General features: G+C 40.9%; 2 long non-coding RNA genes across 6 annotated transcripts in view; one reads left to right on the top strand and one right to left on the bottom strand.

Annotated features, from left to right (window-relative positions):
- LOC128775258 (uncharacterized) overlaps positions 1–26166 on the top strand; it is an 85523-nt gene that overhangs the window by 51721 nt on the left and 7636 nt on the right. For 3 of the 5 annotated variants that reach the window (XR_008419872.1, XR_008419870.1, XR_008419871.1), the window contains 2 exons: positions 14040–14165; positions 24455–25742. This is a non-coding gene — a long non-coding RNA (uncharacterized LOC128775258). The remainder of the gene's footprint in view (positions 1–14039; positions 14166–24454; positions 25743–26166) is intronic. The other 2 variants (XR_008419874.1, XR_008419873.1) reach the window with 2 other exon arrangements.
- Positions 21021–25635, bottom strand: LOC109277993 (uncharacterized). Its single transcript, XR_002085445.2, has 4 exons — positions 25528–25635; positions 24900–25029; positions 23994–24099; positions 21021–21143 (listed from the first exon to the last, which is right to left on the bottom strand). It is a non-coding gene; the product is annotated as an uncharacterized LOC109277993 (long non-coding RNA).

Raw genomic sequence — 26166 nt, 5'->3', positions numbered from 1 at the left:
TGTTATGAAATATTGGTACAAAAATTAGAAATGTATAGGTCATATCACGCAAAAGATATTAGGATATTCTTAAGATGACATCATGATTGTCAGATTTTTTCTTCTTGTCTTCAGATGCCTTTATATCTCATTGCTGACCTAGGGATATTATTTGCTTCTGACATTAACTATTGTTTTTACACAATATTACAATTTCCATGAGGTTAAGAACTATCTCTATATTATTCAACTCTGTACCTCTATAACTGAACCCCAAGCTTGGCACGGAGTAAGCACTCCATAAATACTGGTTGTTGTGTTTCTTTTTTACAACTCAATAAGAGCGTTTGCTGAGTCGCCATTTTGTGGTTGTCAACAAGATTTGCAGCTCTTCCCTCAGAACACTGGCCGATTTCAGGACTCTGTAGCTAGCTTTAACTCTTAAATGGCAACGAAAGACAACAAGCTGCCTAACTTTGGGCCAGATGAGCTCTTAGCATTTATAAACACAGTCATAAAGTGCCAATGAGAGTACCAGACAGTTCGGCTGTGGGATGGAAGAAGTAAGAGTCCCATAAGCCTTCAAAGGACCAACAAACCTCCTTCTTACCGACAGGAAAAAACAACTGGCAGCTCTCTTCACCAACTCTGCTTTCTCACCCAAGGGGAACGTTTCCTAAAGTATTCGCTCTTTTGAGAGCTTACAGACGGCAATGACTTCAATGCCTCTTTAATACTAGTAACACACCGCCTGATCCTCACCAAATTCCAAATGGCACCAATTGACTAGATTTGCAAAGTCAGATGCTCACAAGAGTCCATGCCAAATGTCTGTCAATTACATTCTGAACTAGTAGGCAAAGATGTGGAGGAAAAAGACATTTCAGATAAGGGTATGACATGGAGGAAAGTATGGTGATAGGAGAAGAACAAAGAGTGGTTGACATGACGTACACCAGTGTAAATAAAGCCGTTTCTGAACAAAAGATAAGATGAAGCATATGGGTCGCGCTCATGAATTCCTATTCAAAGTTCTCAAATTCCACGTGACTTAGCTGTTGCCGCATAACAGACCATCATAAAATCCACTGGCTTAAAATAATAAATATTTAATGTTATTGCCCACAGTAATAATATCTTGGGCAGTTCTTTGGGTCTTCTCCGGACTTCTGCAGCCTGCTGTGGTGTGGGTAGACAGCCCTGCTGATGTTGGCTGATTCCTCTCACATGTTACATGATTGGCCGGCCGTCGGCTTGTCCAGGAGAAAGTTAACATTGTAGGCTGATGCTGCTCTTTAGAAAGACCTGCTTGCAGAGATGACCCTTGGCTGGTATCTGGGAACTTAAGTTTTGGAATGTTCTCTATGTTATTAACTGCTGATGTAACAAGTTGCCACAAATTTAGTGGCTTAAACTAACACAGGTTCATTATGTTACAGTTCTGGAGATAAGAAGTCCTTGCCTTTTCAAGCTTCTAAAGGTCATCTGCATTCCTTAGCTCATCACCCTTTCCTCCATCTTCAAAACCAGGACCATAGCAACTTCAAGTCAGTCTCTCTTTCTCTCTCTCTCTCTCTCTCTCTCTCTCTCTAACCTCTGCTTTTGTCATCACCTTTCTTTCACTCTGATCCTAGATAATCCAGGAAAATCTTCCCATCTCAAGATCCTTCAGTTATTCACATCCTCAGTGTCACCCTTGCCATGTAATGTGCCATATTAATAGGTTCTGGGCATTAGGACATAGGCATATTTGCGTGTTTCAGGTTCACTAACTGATGATGGAGAATACAGTGGGTTAACAAGCTGGAAATTTAGAGATAAAGCCATTAGAAGGTTATGGGAAATTGTTCAGGATGCAATAATCAGTGATTGGAGGTACTAGTCAGAAAAACAAGTTATTTACTTGAAACTGGTAAACAAACAAACAAACCAACCAACAACAAAACCTGTGTTAATCAAGACCAGTTTGGGTAGAGCTTGTGGTATTTATATTTATTCATTCAAATATTTATTGAGTGTGTACTATGTGCTGAGACTACAGGAGGAATAAAGTAGACATGTTTATATCTCCATAGAGCTTACCTTCCAGTTGGATGTTTCTAAGAAGGTTTAGGCTGATCCCTAAAGAATAGAAAGAGGCAGTTCCACACAAAAAAAATAAGGGGTTCCAAGGAGGGAAATGGCACGTGCAAAGCCCTGGGGTTGGAAAGAATGTTACCCTCTGTAAGTGTAATCAAAGTTCTAGGAGACTGAAGAATAGAGAATGAGGGGGAAGGATGTACCTAAGGTGGCAAGGAAGGTAAACAGATGCCAGTTCATGAAGCAGGGGCCTTATGGCCACAAGAAGGAGACTAGATTTCATTCTTAGCGTAACTAGAGTCACTGAAAGGTCTTGTTTTTCAAAATGATAACTTTACTGTTGAGGGACAAGAGTTGTAGTGGGAAAATCAGTTAGTGCCTTACTACTCAGTGTGATCCGTAGACCAGCAGCATCAGAATATTAGTCCTTCCCCAAATCTAGAAATAGAATCTGCATTCTAACAAGATCCCCAAATGATTCATTTGCACTTTAAACTTTGAGAAGCACTAAGCTGGAAGATCATGGTAGCTTGACCCAACAGAGTGACTGGGGAGGTGGGAGAGTAGAGGGAATGTCTTAAAGATAGTCATAGGCATACAGAATTTGAGTTGGGATTTAAAGCTGGTATAGGGAGGACAATGTTTAAAACACAGATATTAGTTAGATGCAGGCATGGAACACTAGTCTTTGGTGTCAGAGATGTTTTCAGGCAGAAGTCCAGTACCCTGGAGAGCTCCCCTAAACCAATAGGTTTTTGGAACTGAAGTCTAAGGATCCACAGAGATGCCTTTTTAGACTCAAAACTTTGAAGTCATCCTTGACTGTATTCTCTTGATAAAGCTCTGATGATCACTGGGTTAAATCCTATGATTACTGTAAATCATCTTCAATACCCAAAGAACTTTCTGTTCCACCTGATAGAATGGCCATGGTATCTGCTCTGACTTGCACACTCTAGTGTGTCCTAAAGGAGGCCAATAGGCTGAGACGAGGTGAAGGTAAGACCTTTTCTTCCTGACACTATTTGCCCTCAAGGATGTCTTCTTTTCTGGAACAGGAGCTAGAATTTGACCTAGGTTCAAGGGCTCAATCCCAGAATAAAAACTGTCAGAACATTAAATACAATGATAACTCTGAAATGGAAAAGGGTCTAGAAAATGGGGGAGATTATGAAGGAAATATCAGCAAAACTTGGTGAAGTATAGGGAGAAGGCAAGTGTGGAATTCCAGAACACCTAACTGATGCCAGGATCCTCCTATCGCCCTCATCTGTCCTGCCTAGAAGTGTGTGTAGGAAGTATAGAGAATTCCATTAAAATCCCACTGACCCTGTCCGATACCAGCAATATCATTCCCAGTAATCCGATTAAACTGAAAAACAAGTATAAGTGAGGGTATGAAGCAATTCATACATTATTGGTGGGAATGTAAAATGGTACGACCATTATGGGAAAAAGATCTGACAGTTTCTTAGGAAGTTAAATATATACCTACTGTGTGACCCAGCAGTTGCACTTGTAGATAAAACATACATCCACAAAGACTTTTTAAGAATCTTTATAGTATCTTTATTCATAATAGCCAAAACCTAGAAACAACCCAAATGTTTCTTAACTAGAGGAGAGGTAAACAAATTATGGTGTATTTGTATAATAGAATATTACTCAGCAGTAAAAAATAATGAGAGGCTCATACACTCAATAATGAGAATAAGTATCAAAAACATTATGGATAAACAAATTGTAGTATATTCATATAATGAAATATTAGCAATTAAAAAAATCAGTTACAAATGCATGCAACAAGGATATATCTCAAAAACGAGAATCCAGGCACAGAAAAGTAGACCAAAAAACAGCATACTGTATGATTCCATTTATAAGAAATTGTAGAAAAGGCAACTAATTCATGCCAATGGAAGACAGAAAAATTGTTGCCTACTGGTTGGGCAAGGATTAAAAGGAAGTGGACAGAAGACAACTTTCTAGGATGACAGAAATGTTCTACATCTTGACTGGGGGGATTGGTTACTTAGGTATATACTTTTGAAAGAATTCATCCAGTTGTAGTCTTAAGATCTCTGAGTAGTATTGAATATAAATTTGACCTCAATAAAAATAAGTTTTTGAGGCACCCGGGTGGCTCAGTCAGTTACGTGTCCAACTCTTGATTTCAGCTCAGGTCATGATCTCACTGTTGGTGAGATCGAGCCCCACATCGGGATCTGAACTGACAGTGTGGAGCCTATTTGGGATTCTCTCTCTCCCTCTCTTTCTCTATGCTCTTCCCCCTCCTTGCCACCTCTCAAAATAAATACATAAATAAACATTAAAAATAAGTTTTTAATTAACAATAAAAAAAATCCCATTGATCTCTGCTTCATTCCAAGGGCACATGTACCTATATATTGCTGGCTTATTTCACTCTAGAAAAATTTGTGATGGATACTCAGTCTTTCTGGTCTGGAAAGAATGTGGCAGAAGGGCTGGCAGTTTGCCCAAGTTGATGCAAAACTTGAGGCAGCTGGGCTTAGCAAAAGCTTTCACCCAACCTCTGAACAATGCTTGTAACCACAAATTGTAACATCCCCACTGGAGCCTGTGTGTCAATAGAAATCTAATTTAGAGTGGGCTCCCAGTCCTTCTAAGCCACAAGAACCTGATGAATTGCTCAGCTGTTCTTTCAGGCTGTTCCAGTGTCAATGGCAACCAGAGAGGAAGAAAACCCAGGTTTTCAGTGTTGCAAAAATTCAGTCTAGTATAAAGGGCCCTGAAAGAGGAGCCAAAGAACAAGACAACAGAATGAGACCCCATGCTCCTAGATCTGCTCCTCTTTTTTCCCCATCACCAATTTAGTCCCAATGCTTTAGTTCCCACCCAAAGTGGATTACTTCAACCAACATGTTGTATTTACTATGACCCAGGTGCTATGCCATGTACTTAGAATGCAGGTAAAAGATCCCAGTCCTTTAGAAACTGTCTGGTGGAATTACCTGCTATCACATCCGGCATCTAATTTGATCCTTACAACCTCTCTGAAAGGTAAGTAAAGCAAGAATAATTACAACCCCTGTTTTGCAAATGAGGAAATTGAGGCTCAGGAGAAATGAAATCATTTGCCCAAGGCTACATAGCAAGTAGTAAACTTAGGATTTGAATTCAGGTGTTCTTGTGCTCAGTCCCATGTTCTTTCTAATGCATATTAAAGATGTATGTAAAACAGGTATGTGTCCTTTATCTAGTCTAAATTCATTGAAGTCTTGAGTCTGAAGAATACTGGGACTCATAAGCACAGAACTGATGGGGAGAAAAGGAATTGGGACCAGTCAGTGCTTAGCCCTCCAGGGGTAATCCAAGATATTACTTGTGCATTGTCTGAATAGACACAGAGGGAACAGGCTTTGCTCATTCAGGCTTTGCTCATCCACATCCACAGTGATGTGATCCGATGGAGGAATCTGATGAGGGATGGTGAATGTTTAACCAGCTAAGTAGCTGGTAGGTTAACTAATTTCATTCATTGTCCATCAGTGTCATTCATTAGTCTCTGATCTATGGGTGAGAGGCACAAGAGGCCCAATGAGGTAGGTGGAGCACCAAAGTCCCAATCTAGTAGGAGGCAACTCAGAGCAGCTTTTCACATCTCTGTCCAAGTTCTTGGTAGAAAGCCACAAATTTGGACTCTAACTCCCTTTAACAAAAATAATCTATTAAGAATACAGGTGGAGACGCCTGGGTGGCTTAGTTGTTTGAACTTCCAACTCTTCATTTCAGCTCAGGTCATGATCCCAGGGTTGTGGGATCAAGCCCTATGTCTGGCTGTGCTGAGTAAGGAAACTGCTTGGGATTCTCTCTCTCTCTCTGCACTCCCCTTCAAAATAAATAAACAGTAAAGAAGAAAGAATATAGGTGGCTCACAAATCTATAGAAAACTTGAACATCCAGCCCTCAGGACAAGAACTAGATTGATTCTGAGGATTCAGGTAACAAGGACAAAGGGAAAATCTCTTCTTAGTGCCAACTTCAGCAGTTTTCTGTCCTTTCTTCTTTTCAATCAAGATTCATTATCCAAGGGGAGACAGCCTGATTGGCTTAATATGGGCCATCTGCCATTACTTTGGCAGTCCCCAGAAAATTGCACAACAGTCTCCAGAAAATTGTATGCACTATGTGAAGACTTGGTTCCTCAAAGGAAAATCAGAATCCCATTAATTCTGTTTCCAGAAGAAGCAATGCTGAGAAGGCAAAAAACTTGGATGTCCACTATAGGATTCATAGGAAACTGAAAGGCTAGGAAGGGAAAGCAGTAAGGAGACCGGGTCAGAGAATTAAACAGCAAGAAAAAGTGAGAGCTCCTTGTAGCCCAGAACTTACCACCATGCACCAACCCCAGGTAAAGAGCAGTAGTGAGTCTTAAGCTAAGGCTCATGAGATCTTTATTGCCTTACTCAGAACAGGCTCAGGAATTGGAAGAATTTGAGACTGCAGATATAATAATAACAACATTACGTATAACATCTTGAAGAAGCTAAAAAAAAAAAAAAAATCAGGGGCTAGCTGGAAGGAAGGAAGGAAGTATTAAGCTCACTGTATTTTGTGGATAGTAAACAATAAGAATCAAATTACTTGGATTTAAATGATGAAAATGCATTACAGATATAGGAAACAAAAACAGCTGAAGATGTCTTAGCATTAGATACACTTCATCAGAGAAAAACAGTCCATTGGTTTGAAGTTTGTGCCATGATGCACCATTCAGAATGCTTAGGTTGTAAGCCATAGTAAAGCTTTACTTACTCTGGCTTAAACAAAGGAAGAAAGTTAGTTTGTTCAAAACAAGATACACAGAGCTAGGGCAAATTCTAGTAACAGTAAAATTACTAATTCAATGATACCATTACAGCTTAGACCCAGTTTGAGTAGTTCTCAAAACTATTGGTCTCAGGACACTGTTGATGTGGGTTATATCTATCAACATTTGTTGCAGTAAGAACTAAAACTGAGAAATACTCAATGTTGTTTTGGTTTCAAGTATATGAAAAAAATCGGTCTTATACAGATAACGTAGTTAGAAAAGAAAGGAGCATTTTAATAGTCTTTTCAGATATTGTAGATATTCTTCTTTGATACTATACTCAAACCCAAGATTAGTTTCCTGAAGATTGGTTATAATGTGGATCTGAAACCCTATCAGTGAAGTTTTTATGTTCTGTTACATCCATTGATCTATCTTGCATGGATCTTTAACTCTTGCATAATTTTGTAAAGTCAAGCATTGGTCATTTGGAAAATATTAGTTCAATGAGTTATGCAGATCTTTTAAATATTGACACATTTCATTATACAATATCACAGTAATCTAATTAATTAGTATCACCACTGATCTTATCAGAAAAGTCTTTAGGGGCGCCTGGGTGGCTCAGTCGGTTGAGCATCCGACTTCAGCTCAGGTCATGATCTCGCAGTTTGTGGGTTCGAGCCCCGCGTTGGGCTCTGTGCCGACAGCTCAGAGCCTGGAGCCTGCTTCGGATTCTGTGTCTCCTTCTCTCTCTGCCCCTCCCCCACTTGTGCTCTGTCTCTCTCTGTCTCTCAAAAATAAATAAATATAAAAAAAAATTTTTTTTTATAAAAAAAAGTCTTTAAATATTGGGAAGCTATCAGTAAATATAGGAAAGCTATCAAGCTCACAGAGACAAATACAAATTTTCCAAAATTCTAATTTTGCTCAAAAGCTTGCCCTTTATCACTGGTAACAAATACTGTCCATTGTTTTCTCTGAAGTGACTCACTTTGTCCAAATTTGAGATAATGTCTACCAAATACTCAAATTTAAGTAACCATAGTTGATCAGTCCTTCTTTCAAGTAAAAAAGGAGCTAAACCGCAACCCCACAATCACATGTCTGCTTTCCCTCAAGACAATTATCATATTTTTCAATATGCAGAGAAGAAATTTATGAAAACTTGCCATTTTTAAAAGTACAGATATCAAAAATGCATATTCAAGGGTCAAAATTTAATGAATTAAATTTTTTTCTTCATCATCAAAGACATTAAGTAAAACTAGTTGGGGTGTTTTTTTCTGCAAGTGCATGGTGCAGTGCAAGAATACAATGATACTACTACAGTGTGTATGATATGTGCCAATGACTCGATTCATGCTGATGCTCCGACAGTGCTTTTGCATCATGAGTGCAAATGTCAGCTACAGAGGAAAGGGCAAATAATATCTTAGTATTATTATGGAGATAGTTTTGATCCCATAAAACTCCTGAAAGGGCCTGGGGAACCATACTGTGAGAACAGCAGACTTAGGCTTAGCAAGATCTGGAGTACAGGGTGGGATCACTTTACCCTGAATCATAGAGGAGAGAAGTAGGTACTAAACAAAACTAGGATTCTGTTAGGAAGAAAGAGGGAATAATGGATACAGGTAGACAATCAGCAGTGTCCACTGCACATGGGCACGATACATGGAAAGTGTAGCACAGTTAATATGGCTAGCTGCTGTGGAATTAAACCAACAGTTATAAGCACCTTCCTAAGTATTGTCAAGATAACTGGGTATATACCTGCAAAGTATGAAGTTGGACCTCCACCTCAGACCGTATACAAAAATTAACTCAAAATTGGTCAAAGACCTACATGTAAGAACTAAAACTATAAAGCTCTGAGAAGAAAACCAAAGGGTAACTTTTCGTGACCTTGGATTTGGCAGTGTTTTCTTAGATATGACACCAAAAACACAATGAAAGAAAAAAAAATAGATGAGTTGAATTTCATCAAAAATAAAACTTCTGTAAATCAAAGAATTAAGTAAGTGAAAGGACAATCCACAGAATGGGAGAAATATATGCAAATCATACATCTGATAAGGACCTACTATCCAGAATATATAAAGAACTCTTAAAACTCAACAACAGAAAGACAATCCAATGAAAAAAATGGGCAAAAGATTTTAATAGATAGGTATACAAATGGCCAACCAGCACATGGAACGATAATCAACATCACTAGTCATTGGGAAAATACAAACCCAAACCACAGGGGGATATTACTTCACACCCACTAGGATGGCTATAATAAAGGAATAAAGAAATAACAAGTGTTAGTGAGGATGCAGAGAAATTGGAACCCTCACTCGTTGCTGGTAGGAATGTGAAATGGTTCAGCTGCTCCTCATAAGGGTAAACATAGAATTGTCACATGACTCAGAAATTCCTCCCCTAGGTACATACCCAAAAGAATTGAAAACAGGTGTTCAAACAAAAACTTGTACACAAACATTCATAACAGCACTACTCACAGTTGCCAAAAGTTGAAAACAATTCAAATGTCCGTCAACGGACGCATTGATAAGCAAAATGTGGTATATGGATATAGTGGAATATTATTCAGCCATAAAAAGGAATGAAGTGCTCACACACACGCACATATATATATGTTCATATATACGACATAGATGAACCTTGAAAACGTTATGCTAAGTGAAAAAGCCAAACACAAAAGGACACATGTTGTATGATCCCATTTATGTGAAAATTTAGAATAGGCAAATCCATAGAGCCAGAAAGCAGGTTACTGGTTGCCAGGGGTTGGGGGAGGGGGAAATGAAGAATAACTGCATAATGAGTACAGGGTTTCCTTGGGGGATCATGAAAACATTCTGGAACTTGATAGGGGTGATGGTTGCACAACATTGTGAGTGTACTAAAAGCTACTAAATTGTACACTTAAAAATGGCTACAATGGTGAATTTATATTATGTGATTTTTTTACCACCACTTAAAGAAAGCAAAACCAAAACCAAAAGACCCTGAGGCTGTGAGTGTGAGGCCAACATAGCTGTCTCAGTGGCAATACATAAACGCATTGATTGAATATACCACCCTGGAAAAGGAGACCTGGCTATGGATGTCACAGTTAAAACAGACCTTGAGGGGCACCTGGGTGCCTCAGTCGATTAAGTGTCTGACTTCGGCTCAGGTCATGATCTCACAGTCCTTGGGTTCGAGCCCTGCATCGGGCTCTGTGCTGACAGCTCAGAGCTGGGAGCCTGCTTCGGATTCTGTGTCTCCCTCTCTCTCTGCTCCTCTCCTGCTCACACACTGTCTTTCTCTCTCTCAGAAATAAATAAAGATTAAAAAAAAAAAAGTAAAAAAAACCCAGACCTTGAAAATATTCTCATTAAATATGTAAAACATGTTTCAGAAATTTCAGGAAAGTCATGACATGCTTAGGGAAACATAGCTGGTTAGTGGAAGAACCTGGTCCAAGAGAACCAATGTGTCCTGCCTCTTTCTACCACAGGATCTTCAGAGTTGGAGAAATTCCATAAACCTCTTTCAGAATAGTTACAGTCTGAGTGTTTAAGCCAGGGACTATATTTCCCCTACACATCCCCTGAAATATGTGCTCAAAGATAAACCTGCTATCTACACTTCTAAAATAGCTCTTACCTGTGTGCTCTAAGTCTTGGTTTATGCCACACCCAAGTTAGAGAGCTGGCTTATCTGGGACCATCCCCCTACTTCACCCAGAAGCCAGTCACCAAACCTGCCAATTCTCATGTTGGCAACGGAGAGGATCTGGACACTCTCCTGTTCTCATCATGATTCCCTAATCTTTGGCTCGGACTGTTTCATACACATCTTAAATGCTCAGTGTTACCTGTGGCTCTATCTCACATGGACGCAAGAGGCACGTGAACTGTGGATAGGAACTTAGAGAGTTCCAATCTCTATGTATGACACTTCTGGTAGGTGGGATTGGATCTGGGTGGAGCAGTGTTCTCCTCCTTGGGCCTGGTTCCAGGTTAACAGTGAAAATAAGCTGTAAATTAGTTTACAAGACTGACCTCAACAATGCCAATTGAGACAAAGTCTTGATAATTGATTCCTTCAGAGGCACAGAGAAAGCGATCTTGACTTAGTGGTACCAACACTGGATTGTCAGGTTTCCTTAGCAACCTGCAGTCCTGCCCTTGGTGACAAATTGGGAGCTCCAATTTCCTTCTAGCTCTAAAAATTCTCATTCTATGAATATCTGTGGCTTTAGAGAGCTTACTAAAGGGAGAGTGGTACAAAAGAAAGACTATTAAACTTGACTATTAAACATGGACTGTTGAAATAGAAGCAGGGACACAGATGGCTGGCTAGGAGGTAATGTGATGGAAGTCAGAGAAGCAACAGGCTATGTTTCGTTCACCCATGGGCCAAGTATGATATCAGGAGCATCCAATGGCAATTCTAAATTAACACAAGTTTAAGCTTGCTCCAGCCCACTCTGTTAACAAGGCAGGGTAATGAGTACATATTGTTGAAAGCTTTCTTTTTAAAATGGCTATACACTAGGAACTTCAGGAATTCAGTTGTCACATTTTAGAGAAGATGTCATTATCCAGAACTATTCTCTGCTAACACACGCCGAGCTATTACTATGTTGTACCATTAGAAGCACCGGTTTTAAGTCCAGACGTTCAGACCCAAGGGCAGAGGTTCATGTTTGATCTGATCCTGCGGCATCTGGAGGGACAAGGAGAGAAGTAGGAAAACTGTCAAATGGGGCCTGAACTTCCCAGTTCAGGACCTGCAGTGATACAGGTTATCCGTCTTACAGGAACAAAGTACATAATAGATTGCAATCAGTATTCTTGAGCAAGATAAACTAAGGGTGGCTGTTCCCTTTTCTGTAAAATATGTGTGGTTTGGGACAGGGAATCTGAATAACATCCACCAGTCCCTTGCTTGTGGTCCCTTTTGTTTACTGTTCCTGTTAGTTTCTCTTTTGATGCAAATATCTCCATGAAGAGTTTGGGAGAAACTTGTCCACATATATCACAAAGAAGCCAAAAAGACAGTCAGGGATGTCACCAGGAGCCCCAAGGGAATGACAGAGCAGGCCAGGACATCTTCTTCCTCTGCTGGAGGCCAAGGCTTGCCTGCAGAAGGCTGGCTGCCCATAGCATTTTCTAGGCCCGCCAGGGATCCAGGAAGAGCAAGTCCCCAAGTTCTGGACAGAAGAGGTAGCAGAGAGCTAACAAAATTCCACCTTTGCTGCCAGTGAAAGCTAGGTCAGGGAGCATACCTCAGGGTCATTGCCCAAATGGGTCTGCTAACCCCAGTCAAAGGTCAGCCTCCACCCAAGGGAAGGTAGAATCTGTAAAGTAAACACATTTGCAGGGGGCAGCCTCTGGTTGGCCTGGAAGGAAAATGAAGGAGAAGAATAAAGTCAACTCATCCTTGCTGAGGAGCTATGGCCAGTCACTCTGCCCCGGCAACAAACTTGACCAATGACTGTCAGCCACCACCCAAGGTCTTACCCACCTAAGACCGCAGAGGAAGCAATGTGGTAAGAGGGCAGCTGTATGGAGGGAAATCCTTCACAGCACCCCTAAGACAAATGGATATTCATGGAGGCTAGGAAACCTTATTAAATCTCGCCAGTTTAGAAAATAGGAATATCTCAAATATTCATCCCCTTCCTGCTGAGCTTTGGATTCTAAAGGCTGTTTGTTCACTTGTAAGATCTATTTTGCCAAGGCCTTGAACCTGAAAGTCTGGCAGAGGGGGGGTAGGGGCAACAAGTGGCTTCCATACCTGGGGCTCAGTGTGTGCTTGAGGACAGGGTGGCTGCCCCCTCCCCTGCTGCCAGTATCTATGGGAGCCTTGAGCTGCCTGCATTCTATTAAATACCACTTGGATGTGCCAGGGACACTGGTCATCTGCCCAGAGCTCTGTTCCCCCTCCAGCTCCCTCTGAGAGAAGACCTGGCCTTGAACCTCTTCCCAGTTGGCTGCAGGCTCTTCCCCCCCTCAGTCTGGTTCCTGCTAGCTCTTTTCCTGCCTAGATTTCACCTCCTCTCACATTGCCCAGATGCTTCTAGGATACCCGCAAATCCCTGAGAACTATTGGCACTGCCCTTCCCTTGTTCCCTCCCTCCCTTCCTCCTCCCTTCTTGGATCAAATATTGGCTTGAGAATAGCTGGCACTCAATCCAGAGAGGCAAAGAGAACTGGCAGGAAATGGGCAACCTCCTCTCAGTGGGCATTTGCCCAGCATGGCACAGTGAGATCAACGTAAGAACCTGCCAGGCCCCTGGTCCTATGCCCCCCTCTCCCTCCATATTCCTCAGCATCCTCTCGCTTATACTCTTACCCTCTTCTTTCTCTGGCTCTTTTTCGTCGTTCTGCCTTATTGGCTATGTTCCTTCTCTTCTTCTTTCTATCTCTAGGTGTTAATTTGGGTTTTTTTTTTCCAGCCTCCTCCCCAGCCCCCTTTCACTTCTTCCAGCTACTTAGCCTCTCCCACACATAACTGTAATCTGGTTGCCTGGATTTGTACAATAGCCTCCTAAAAATCCCTCTGTGGATGCAGCCTCCACCTCTAATTCTTTCTCCAGTTTAGACAGAGTGACTACTTTATGTCACTCTCTGATTCAAGACCCTGCATTGACTTCCCAGTAGCCACAGAACTGAGTCCAAACTCCAATATGGCAGACAATGTCCTTCATATGTGCCTTTCTTCCGTCCACTCAAGTGTTTATTCGTTTAGCAAACAAATTAGTTTAGCCAGTGAGTGCCTACCATGAGCAGATATTGTACCAGGAGCTGAAGATAAAATAAATACACAAATATTTTCAAATAAAACCATGTCTGGGATTTGCCTCAAAATAATCCAAGGAGTAGGGGAGGAGAGTTGGTCAAATGGAAGAGGTATAGAGAAAACAAGACTGACCATGAATCGATAGTCACTGAAGCAGGCTGATGGAGATGGGACTTCATTCTGTTATTCTCTCTGCCTCAGTGTAGGTTTGAAAATGTTCTGTTAGAAAAATGATGGGTAAAGAGAACTGGCAAGTCCTTGGCTTCCCTTTTCTCATGACTCTCCCTGTGCCCTATGCTCAGAATCCCTGAAGCAGCTTATTATCGCATGATTACAATTTGTTGTAATTGCTTGTTTAATTGTCTGCCTTTTCTACTAGGCTACAAGCTCTGTGTGCACAGGGTGTGCAGTAGGCACTCAGGAAATGTCCACTGAATGAATGAGTCCGACCAACTCTGGAGGCAGTAGCAGAAGCACCGGCACAGCAGAGTCTGGTGGAGGACAGGTGAGGCAGAGGACGGGCTAAGTTGGCACGCTGGCTGGGCACCACAGTTAGGCGTTTGCACCCTGGTCTAGCAGCTTTGGGGCAGGATCCACTTAGAGTCGTGTCCTAGACATTTTCCGGACAGAAAAATGTTGAAGCTCATTTTGTAACGTCTGCATTAATGATCTGGTAATGCTTTTCCTGGCTTTTCAATAAATTGTGAAGTGAGTCAAGAATGACATTTCTTGAAAGCTCCTTCTCAATAATACACCACCTGCCTCCTGCCATACTTGAACGCAGAGCAGATAAATAGGAGTTGTATGAAATGACATGATTTATTATTCAATAGAAGTGTCAAGTGCGGGACACTTCCACCCGGTGGACATACATAGCTGGTCATCAGGCCTTTCCTGAACTGTCCCGGAAGCGGCCACTCCAGTCTTGCTGTCTCCTGTTATCTTGTAAATAGCATCAATCACCGCCCACAGTCATGCGTAGTGTCCTGATTGGTTGTCTGCCTCCCTGCCTTAGAGTGTAAGCAACCTATAAACAAGGGCTCTGTCTACTGTTAACTGGGCACAAGGTAGGTGTTCAGTGAATGCATGAATGAAGCTGGTATTTATTACCGAGCAGAGCCCCTCTGCAATAACAGAAGCAAACGTTTTTTATATAGGTTTTTGTTTTTTTTTTTTTTTTTTGGTCTCTGCATCCATGCAAGACTTTATAAAAGCACTCTTTTAGTAAAGCATACAAAGGTAATAAAACATTTTAACAACATGAATGAAATGAGCAAAAGAAAGACCTCTCTTATCCCATGATCTCTCTCTGCGATGAAAAGAAGTTCTGAGTAACAGAGGGCTTCTGATATAAAATGTTGACAGTGTAATCTCCTTTTATTTTTTTCCAGTGGAGTTCTTACATAAGTACTGTCTAACCAAAGAACAGTCTCTAGTACTTACAGAAACGAAACCATATTTACAACCCTTTGGGATTTCTTCCATGATAGGATTTTTAATGACTACATGTTTTGTTGTATGGATTTCCTTATTATTGTGCCTTTCAGTTAATAGTAATTTTCATTATTTTAAGTGCTGTTGCTATTCAAATGTTTGTATTAATAGTTACATCCTGTGCTAAATAATTACTTCTATGGAATCAATTCCCTATAAACAAATTGTTAAACTGAAGGATATAAATATTATCAAAACTTAGGCTAGCTTTCCTTATTTCCAAGTTCTTGATCTATAAAACTGAGTAGATTCTTAACTCCTCCCTGGAACTAGAGTCCTGCTTTTTGTCCCTCTCAGTGGCTGGGAGATTGGCTCTCATATATCGGCCTCCCAGATGTCTATTTTATATCACAGGCGTACCTCTCTGTCATGGCTCCCTTTCCAGATTTCCAGATTCTCTGCCCCACTGTTCTGTCTTCTGAGGCACGCCATTTTTCTGAACCATATTAGACATTACCAGACCCTTGCACAGGGTCACCCTTGCCCTGGTGGGTGTCCGGAGTCAGGTGCTGCCTTCTCCTAATGCCCTCTCTATCTCGTGTGTAAACATACACAATAGTCTTAAGCCGTGACAACTATTACAACATCTTGGCTTTTATGGCATATTTCTGGTCATCTCTGAAACTTACACATTCCTGCTTCCTTGCTCATGTACTCCCAAATGTAACTCTCGATTATAACTTTATTCCTTTAATAAAATATGATCTTCTTTATAATGATCAACTATGTGGCATGGGTTCTGGGATGCCTCATGGGAAAACCACATGACAATTACTGACAGCCCATTAAGAGTAATGACTCTAATTATCTTAATCATAAAAGAATGATATTTAACGTGTTTTAAAATGTGTTTTATTACAGTAAGATACATACAACATGATGTTTACCATTTTAACCATTTTTAAGTGTATGATTCAGTGAGATTCATTCATAATGTTGTGTGACCATCACCATAATCCATTTCCAAAACTCTTGCATCACCCTAAACAGAAATTCTATAACCATTAAGCAATAATTTCGTATTCCCCTCTCTCCCAGCCCTGGAAACTTGTATTCTACTTTCTGTCTCTGTGAATTTGTCTCCGCCCCCCCCCCCCCCCAGCCCCACCATGAGAGAGAGAGATCATGAGCAGGGGCCAGGGGCAGAGGGAGAGAGACAGACAGAGACAGAGAGAGAATCTTAAGCAGGCTCCATGCTCAGCAGGGAGCCCAATGTGGGGCTCGATCTCACAACTGTGAGCCAAAATCAAGAGTCAGACGCTCAGCTGACTGAGTCACCTATGCACCCCCAATTTTTCTATTCTTGATATCTCACATAAGTGGAACCATACAGTGTTTGTCTTTTTGTGTCTGACTTATTTCACTTAGCATAATGTTTCCAAGGCTTATCCATGTGTCAGAATCTCATTCCCTCTTTATAGCTGAATTATATTCTGTCCCATGTGTTTATCACAGTTTGTTTATCCAGGCCTCTGTTGATGGACACTTGGGTTGTTTCCACCATTTGGCTATTGTGAATAACGCTGGTTAACAAGTCTACTTACTCTGATTGGACAACAACAATATTTAACCTGTTCTTGTGTTCCGTCTCTGTTCCCCCCCCCCCCATATACACCACTAGTGACTTTCTCTTTTAATATCAATGTTTTAAACAGTATACTAAACTAGCTTAATTTCATTTTTAACTTCAGTCCAGGAATTATTTGAAGAAGTTACAAAATACAAAAGGGTCAAAATAGGTAAAGAGGGAGGTAAAAAGCATACTAAAGATTGTAGGGCTACCTGGGTGGCTCAGTCGGTTAAGCGTCTGACTTCAGCTCAGGTCATGATCTTACAGTTCATGAGTTTGAGCCCCACATAGGGCTCTGTGCTCTCCAGCTCAGAGCCTGGAGCCTGCTTCAGATTCTGGGTCTCCCTCTCTCTCTGCCCCTCCTCTGTTGTGCTCTGAATCTCTTTCTCAAAAAGCAGTAAACACAAAAAATTAAAAAAATAAAAACTCCAAAAGAAATTAGAGACCTTAACCAAGACAATAACCTAAAGTCATGACCATTCCATTTCTTCAGAGAAATGGGCCTAAGTAAAAATAATTGAACAGTAACAATTTTAGAGTGTCTTAAAATAGACCTAGATATCCCTGAAATTTATATTATTATCCAATGATGTGTTTTTAAAATGTTTATTAACAGTGTCTATCAAACACTTGGAAAAACTCAAATGAGATAAATCATAAAACATCATCAGCTGACATGTTCAACTCAGGACATTATTACTGAAGTTTTAAGTAAAATCCACCAGGTGGCAGAAGAAAGGACTCAACAGAAAACATGCACATTTCTAATTTACATGAATAATGGCAAATAGCTGATTACTTCTGTTAATAGAAAAGACCTGCAGACCTTTAACATGAAATTCACTCTACGAGACATAGAACTAAATGGGTGATTTAAATCCGATTTAAATCTGAACGCCAATCTTTGCCTGAGGATATTTGCTACTAGAAAAAAAAATGGTGCTTATTCTGATTTGCCTTTGCACAATTTCCTTCTTCTGGGAGAGAGACTTTGCAGTTCTCCCCTCTCACTGTTCACAGGATGCACCAAGTGCACCATCTCCCACCCCCACTGGGCTCACGGTGGCCACAACCTCCCCACTCCCACCAGTGTCCAGCAGCTATGGAGCTTCCCCATGCTTCACCACTAGTAACAGATTTTTTTAAAACTCAATTTATTTAAGGGGCGCCTGGGTGGCTCAGTCGGTTAAGCGTCCGACTTCGGCTCAGGTCACGATCTCACGCTCCGTGAGTTCGAGCCCCGCGTCAGGCTCTGGGCTGATGGCTCAGAGCCCGGAGTCTGCTTCCAATTCTGTGTCTCCCTCTCTCTCTGCCCCTCCCCCGTTCATGCTCTGTCTCAAAAATAAATAAAACGTTAAAAAAAAAATTAAAAAAAAAAACAACTCAATTTACTTAAGCTAAAAAACCTCACAAAACAGTTCATCCATTGCTCCCACCCCCAACCTTCTCCCACCCCCTCTTGTGCAACCACCAATCTGTTTTCCATAGCTGTGAGCTTGAGATATATATATTATATATATATGTATATGTTATATATATAATATATATATATATTTATAATATATACGTTAGATATATGTATTAGATTCCGCATATAAGAAAGATCATATATTATTTGCCTTTCTCTGTCTAATTTATTTCACTTGGTGTAATTCCCTCAAGATTCATCCATATTGTCACAAATGGCAAGATCTTATTCTTTATTATAGCGGGGTAATAGTCCATCGTATATATATACTACAGCTTTATCCATTCATCCATCCACTGATGGACATTTAGGTTGTTTCCATATCTTGGCTTTTGTAAATACTGCTGCGATGAACATGGGGATGCGCATATCTTTTCCAATCAGTGTTTTTGTTTTCTTCAGGTAAATACCCAAAAGTGGAATTGATGGATCATATGTTAGTTCTATTTTTAAGTTTTTGAGGAAACTCCATGCTGTTTTCCATAGTGTATGGTTGCAGAGCTTACATTCAGATCTTTAATCCATTTTGAGCTAATTTTTGTATATGGCATAAGGTGGTGGTCAATTTTCATTCTTTTGCACATGGCTGTCCAGTTTTCCCAATACCATTTATTGAAGAGACTGTCATTCCCCCATTGTACATTCTTGACTGCTTTGTCATAAATTAATTGACTAAATGCATGGATTTATTTCTGGGCTCTCTAGTCCTTTCCATTGATCTATGTGTCTGTTTTTATGCCCATATGACACTGTTTTAATTACTATAGCTTTTTAATATAGTTTGAAACCAGGGAGCATGATGCCTTCAGCTTTGTTCTTCTTTCTCATGATTGCTTTGGCTATTTGGACGTCTTTGATGGTTTCCTGCAAACTTTAGGACTCTTCTATTTCTAAATTCCTTCCTAACAGATCCTTAAATATTACTCTTTTTATGGAAAAAGCATTAAGGAAATGCTTTACCTGCTGTGAAGGCAAATTCAAAGTAACAGAAGTAAATGATGTAAAGAGAAAAAGAAAAAATATTCCCTATAATTACAAAGAGGCCAATAAGTAAGCAGATTAGATATTTTGAGTTATTCATAGAAATCAACATGTTTTTTATATAGGATCAGTCTCATGATTATTTCATTTGAGCAGTCCTTGATTTGTTTTCCATAAATTTCCAGAGGGATTCCCAATTAGTCTGCACACTGAATTAAGACAGTCCCTCTACATTTCCCCTCTCTGACACATACTTTGGGATGGCAATGAAGCAGGAATGATGTAAGAAATTTTCAACAGTTGTCTAGCTTATTTTTTGTTTGGAAGGAGGAAGAAGATGAATAAGAAAATAAAACTCACATTTGTGGAGCCAGAATTCCTTTTAGCAAATAGATTGATCATATGTTTAGAGGGTGGAAAATGACTGTCCATTAGTAATTCTGCAGGTGCATCATGGTACAGGGACACTTGAGGTTTTGGTGTGAGGGAGTCAGTGACATGGCATGTGAAGTATTCAGCTGGAAAATGCAGAACATCAGTCAGCTGCTCTCAGAAACGAACTCCACTGATAATACCAAAGCCCTGCTCTGACATTAGAACCCTATGGCCCGTTTTGTCTTATTGAAAAACACAGTGCTTGGCAATTTTTTTTAAGCTGGCAAACATCATCCTATGGGAGCAGAAGGTGAGAGCTGTCCCCTAGTTTCAGAACCTCATGTTAGTCTCGGTTGGACTTGTCTAGCGAGTCGACTCATCCATTTCCCAACGAGGCAGCAACCAGATATATTGGCATTATTCAGGATCACGCCCTGCTGTAAATGCTTATTCAGCTGCATTTCCAATAGTTTGGACCTGCTACTTTCATTCCCATTTCAATACATGTTTATGACCTGAATTTTTAACTCTGCCGCTTTTTTGATCACAAATCAGACTAAGCATTTATATTATGAAAAAAAAAAAAATGCTGGGCCAGCTGAAAAGTACACTCTAATTACAATAATAATGTAACAGCAAAAGAGACTTTATCTGATAATTAAAGAACTCTGGAGCATCATATTATAGCAAATTTTATGGGATGCTGCATTTTATTGATGAGTAAGAAAAACAGGGGTTGGAATAGATATGTTTCCTCAAAAAGTTTTGACTCAAAAACAGGAAAAATTCTCTTCCTATTTCTTTCAATTTCTTTCCTTTTCTTTTCCCCATATTGAATTTCCTCCAAACTGAAAAAGTTCTTTTAAAAAAAAGCCAGTGTTCAACTTAGTTATAATTAGGTTTTAATCAATGCAACTGTTTTTAACATTGTATACTGTCTTTCTCTCCAGTTAATTGGATTATCTTGTAAGCCAGTTAACAGCCTGCAGTCAACATATTGTATGGGGCAAAATATTGGCTTCCATTAAGTGTCACGGAGGTGTTATTATCTCTGGGGGAAAAAAATGTGGAGACGGAGACACAAAGAAGTAGCATGCATGGCCCAGCTGATGTGAAAATGTCACATTTCCTGAACTGATTGGTGAGAATAGTTGGCTATGCTTTGGGTCCAATCCCCTGGTGGGCCAGATAATAATATACTATCCTGGTCACAGATTCTGGTGAGCCAAACGTCTGACCTGTGTAAGCCACATGTCAAAATATAGATCAGGCACAAGAAGAATCTGTGTATATACCTGTCCTCACGGGCAGAAAGACCGCCGGAAGCACAAGCCCTGCTGAGACGGACGAGTAGTGAAATTAAACACTAAGGTTGACGCATACACACACATACACCTTGCAAATGTGAACTATGCCAGGTATGCTGAAGTATTCTGATGACTATGTTGGAGGAACCCACATGTCACGCTGCATTTGTCCCAAATGACACATCACTTGTTTATTAAAGACATCCTTCTCTTATTTGTCCTTTAAATTCCAGGCCACTAAAGATAGCTCTCTTTAAGGTTAACCAATTCATGTTCTTTGTTGACTTTCTGAAATTATAAGAAAGAAAAAAAAAAAGTTAAAATGTCAGCTAAATAAAGTGAACACTTGGGTATTTGGGTACTCCAAACCTACTTTGGAAATAAGAAGGCTATGAAATATAAATTTCTCATACATCAGATGTAGCAAAGTTACCAGCGTATTTTAAGAATCCAAGTTGTGGGGCGCCTGGGTGGCTCAGTCGGTTAAGCGTCCGACTTCGGCTCAGGTCATGATCTCGCGGTTTGTGGGTTCGAGCCACGCGTCGGGCTCTGTGCTGACAGCTCAGAGCCTGGAGCCTGTTTCGGATTCTGTGTCTCTCTCTCTCTGACCCTCCCCCGTTCATGCTCTGTCTCTCTCTGTCTCAAAAATAAATAAACGTTAAAAAAAAAAAAAAAAGAATCCAAGTTGTTATCATAAAAGACAGCTGTCTACTCCAAATCCCTTGTTTTTTCAGATTAAGAAACAAGAGCCAGACATGATAAGAGATATCCCTGTGGCACCCAAAAGAGCAGCAGGGCATAGTCGTGGCAACAGAGAGAAGCTTGCTGCCCATGTTAACCACTATTTAAGTCTGATGCAGGGCATCAGCAGTTCACAGGCATAGAAATTCTCCACGCTGGAATGCATTCCTGAGGCAGTGTGGTGTGGGGGAAAGAAGGCAGGGTTTAGAATCAGCTTTCCATTCTCAGTTCTGGCTCTTTTACTTACTAGCTCCCCACCCTGTAGCTGTGTGACAGTGACAAAAGTAACCTCTTGGAGCCTCAGTTTTTCATCAAAAAATTGGGGATAATCAGACCTAACTGTGAAGGTCTGATGTGAGGATTAGAGACACACAGTAGGTGGCCAAATTATAGCTATTATCATCAATAAGAGGCTTGACGTAATCGTGAATTCAGTTTCTTATTTATTTTTTAGTGTTTAGTTTCCATGCAAGTTAGTTAGCATACAATGCAATAATGATTTCAGGAGTAGATTCCAGTGATTCATCCCCTTTGTATAATACCCAGTGCTCATCCCAACAAGTGTCTTCCTTAATGCCTCTGACCCATTTAGCCCATCCCCCCACCCACAACCCCTCCAGCAACCCTCAGTTTGTTCTCTGTATTTAAGAGTCTCTTATGTTTTGTCCCACTCCCTGTTTTTACATTATTTTTGCTTCCCTTCCCTTATGATCATCTGTTTTGTATCTTAAATTCCATATATGAGGGAAGTCATATGATATGTGTCTTTCTCTGGCTAATTTCGCTTAGCACAATACCCTCTAATTCCCTCCACCTTGTAGCAGATGGCAAGATTTCATTCTTTTTGATTGCCGAGTAATACTCCACTGTATATATATACCACATCTTTATCCATTCATCCGTCGATGGACATTTGGGCTCTTTCCATACTTTGGCTATTGTTGATAGTGCTGCTGTAAACATGGGGGTGCATGTGCCCCTTCGAAAGAGCACACCTGTATCCCTTGGATAAATACCTAGCAGTGCAGTTTCTGGGTCGTAGGGTAGTTCTATTTTTAATTTTTTGAGGAACCTCCATACTGTTTTCCAGAGTGGCTGCACCAGTTTGCATTCCCACCAGCAGCACAAAAGAGACCCTCTTTCTCCGCATCCTCGCCAACGTCTGTTGCTGCCTGAGTTGTTAATGTTAGCCATTCTGACAGGTGTGAGGTGGTATCTCGTTGTGCTTTTGATTTGTATTTCCCTGATGATGAGTGATGTTGAGCATTTTTTCATGTGTCTGCTAGCCATCTGGATGTCTTCTTTAAGAATTCTTAAGAATTCTTTTAAGAATTGTATTAAGAACAATACTAGGGACCTAGCTTCAGTAGGGCATGTCCTATGACTAATGGTTCCAAAATAACAAGCTGAAGTGATTATCTGTCATTCTCCACCTCTATCCCCACATGCCTGTCACATTATACTTTAAGATAAAACATTTATTTTGAGAATTTGACCCAGTCTCGGGGTTGGATGCATGATCGTGAAATGCTATAAAGCGACATGGCCTGCGTGGGGACTGAGTTAGAAGTCTGGATTATCATTTGTAAGGTGTCCTAAGCAGGTGAGCCAACCATACCTACAAAGAACATGGAGGCCAGGGAATTCTCCCAGTTTCCACACTCAACAAACACTGAATGTAGATCATTGTCTCATCTGTACCCATGGGATTTTAATTTATGGAAGTAATGGAATGACGATATGGCGAGGTCAATGCCATTGAAAAAAGAGTTTATTACTTACATTACCACAGAGAAGGGGGCCCACCACACCACGCAGGGTCACGGCGGGGGGGGGGGTACCAGGTTGTAGTTAGGACACAGAAGCAGAAGCCAGGGGAAAGCCTAGGCCAGCGCCTTTATCGGGGTTTGTGTGGGAAGGTCAAGGCTGGGCAGAGCAAACATTTTAGAATTAGCCAGTTTGAATAATTCAGGCCAGTTTGGGGCTATAGGGATGATCTCTGATTGACTGGTACCTGGCCCTGGGATGACTTAGGTCGGGGTTAACACTGGTGTGCTGTCGGAGAGTCAGGGAGAGTGTTGAGGGGATACACACGAGACTATACGTGCATACAGAAGGCATAGTTCTAGGCAGGTTGCCATTATCCCCAGGAAGTAGCTAGCACCGGGAGGGGCAGTCTCTCCCTGGGGCTGGAAGGCCTCCCAAATATTAAAACACCATAAGACACGGGAAACAAAAAACATGATGAACACAGTGACATTAGTTTCAAACAAGTGTTTCCTTCTTCACACTATTTTCTACCCATCCCTCAAACACTTAGAGTTCTCCTATAGTATGCAGAAACTACATTGTCATCTTCTATGTAAATAGTGAGCACCCTTGGTTTCAAATCTGTACCTGGGTGGGGCACCTGTGTGGCTCAGTTGGTTAAGCATCCAGGTCTTGATCTCAGGGTTATGAGTTCAAGCCCTGCATTGGGCTCTGCACTGGGTGTGAAGCATACCTTAAAAAAAAAAAAAAAAAAAAATGCAGCTGGATGGAGTTTGGAGTGGTTTTAATTCTGCCTTTCATAAATAGAGTTCTTTTAAAAGACCATGAAGTTCATGTTGAGTCATCAAGTCATAGAAGTTCAAGGACTAGAGGGGTCTGGGAAGTCACTCAAACCCCCTTTCATTTTATATCTGGGGAATCAACCATTAAACATTCTCCGGAGTCTCAATGGCTTAACTACTATTAAAATCAAACACAGAATATAATTAAGCATGTAATTAGAAACATTAATAACCATACTCAGCCAAAAAGTAGTTACATTTCAGAGTGCAACTAAATGCTTTTTTCTTGTCTTCTCTCCTCCAAAGTAATGGTTCAAAGTGGAGACGTTAGAAAAATGTCTCTGCAGATCAGCAGAAGTCAGGCGAAACCACAGGAGTCATTTTCAGGACAGATTTCTCCGTATGGAATCAGCCTGCCACCACCAATGCAATCAGTGGACTTTGGACAAAATCAAAGCCATCAGCTAGACCAAGACAGCTCTCTGGTTAAGATCACGGCAAAGGCCCTCACCCAGTAGACATCTGTATGAATTGCTGTCTGGGGAAGAATGAAACACTCCATTCTTGACTTTTCTGTTTTGTCTTGGTGTTTCCACCTGTTTAAGACTAATAATGTAAAGGCAGCAAGGACAGGCACATTACATTTTGGATACTTTTCCCCCTAGCTCATTCAGCTGCCTGAGTCTAAAGATAAAGACGGTATGCCGAGAACTAGAAAAATGGAACAGGGGAAGCCAAGGCATGTCCTTACCTGGAATGAGAAGCAGAGACTAACTGCAGGGAGATGCCAAGGTGCTAATAAAACCTGGACTCATTATAATACCCGGAATTGTTCATCCGTCTTTCTGAAGCACCGAGCACTATGAAGACATACATACTGCCTGGAAACAGATACGGTTAGAAAATGATTAGAAACGCAGACTAGTTTGCTCAGTTAGTTTTTGTTTTGTCACAGTAATGCACGCGCACAGTTAAAACACCCTACTAGTCCTAGCAGGCTAGTTGGGAAAAACAGTTTCAGTTTCCTGCCTGCCGTTTTCTCTCTTTTCAGCCACAGCTGTGTACAATCCTGTCCGTCAATTCTTTTGGTATTTACCTCTACACTTCTGCAAAACATTCTTATACTACCATTTCCTGCAAGTTTTTCTCAGTGTTACGCATCATCCAAGGACTTCCCACTGTGGCAAGTAAGAATTTAGCTCGCTTTCAGTGCTCTTCCCACCTCCTTGGCCCCGTCCTGCCTCGACTTCGCACCCCTGCATCCTCCCAATTAAGTTATATTTGTAGTTATAATTGTGGTTAGATCCATATCTACATTATTACCGCTGTGTAAATGCTATTACAGCATGCTCTGTGATACTCAGAGGAGGACTTCTCACCTAGTATGGAGGGATCATTCAGGTGTATCTTCATTTGACAAGTGTTTATTGATGCTTACACCCTGCCAAGCACTGTGCTCAATGCTGGTTACATAGGGGTAACCAAGGAGCTATGGGCCTTCCGTTGTGGTGTAGAACAGTCAGCCCAGGCTCTGGAACCAGACTGCCGGGGTCAAATATTTTCCACCTTCGGCGTGCCTGGGTGGCTCAGTTGGGTAAGTGTCCGACTTCCACTGGGATCACGATCTCTTCGTTGGTGGGTTTGGGTCCCACATCGGGCCTGCATTGGGCTCTGCGCTGGTGGGATTCTCTCTCTCTCTCTCTCTCTCTCTCTCTCTGCCCTACCTCCACTCCCGCTCTCTCACGCGATCTCTCTCAAAAATAAATAAATAAACTTAAAAAAAAATCTTTTCCACTTTCTAGTCATGTAATCTTGGGTAACTTACTTAACCATTTTATACCTCAGTTACCTAAGTATTGTTGACACAATTACATGAATGAAAATGTGTGAAGTACTATCAAGTATGAGTAATAGTACCTGGTAGAGAGTAGGCAACACAGAAATGTTACATATTATTGTTTTAGGAGTCAAATGGAAAGGAAAAATTTACATATATTCCACGAACTTACATATATGAT

The sequence above is a fragment of the Panthera pardus genome, unplaced genomic scaffold (genome assembly GCF_024362965.1).
Source record: "Panthera pardus isolate Hobbes unplaced genomic scaffold, ASM2436296v1 HiC_scaffold_7, whole genome shotgun sequence".
Classification (NCBI taxonomy): domain Eukaryota; kingdom Metazoa; phylum Chordata; class Mammalia; order Carnivora; family Felidae; genus Panthera; species Panthera pardus.
The sequence above is the reverse complement of the archived record's forward strand: the minus strand, read 5'-3'. Positions and strand labels throughout refer to the sequence as shown.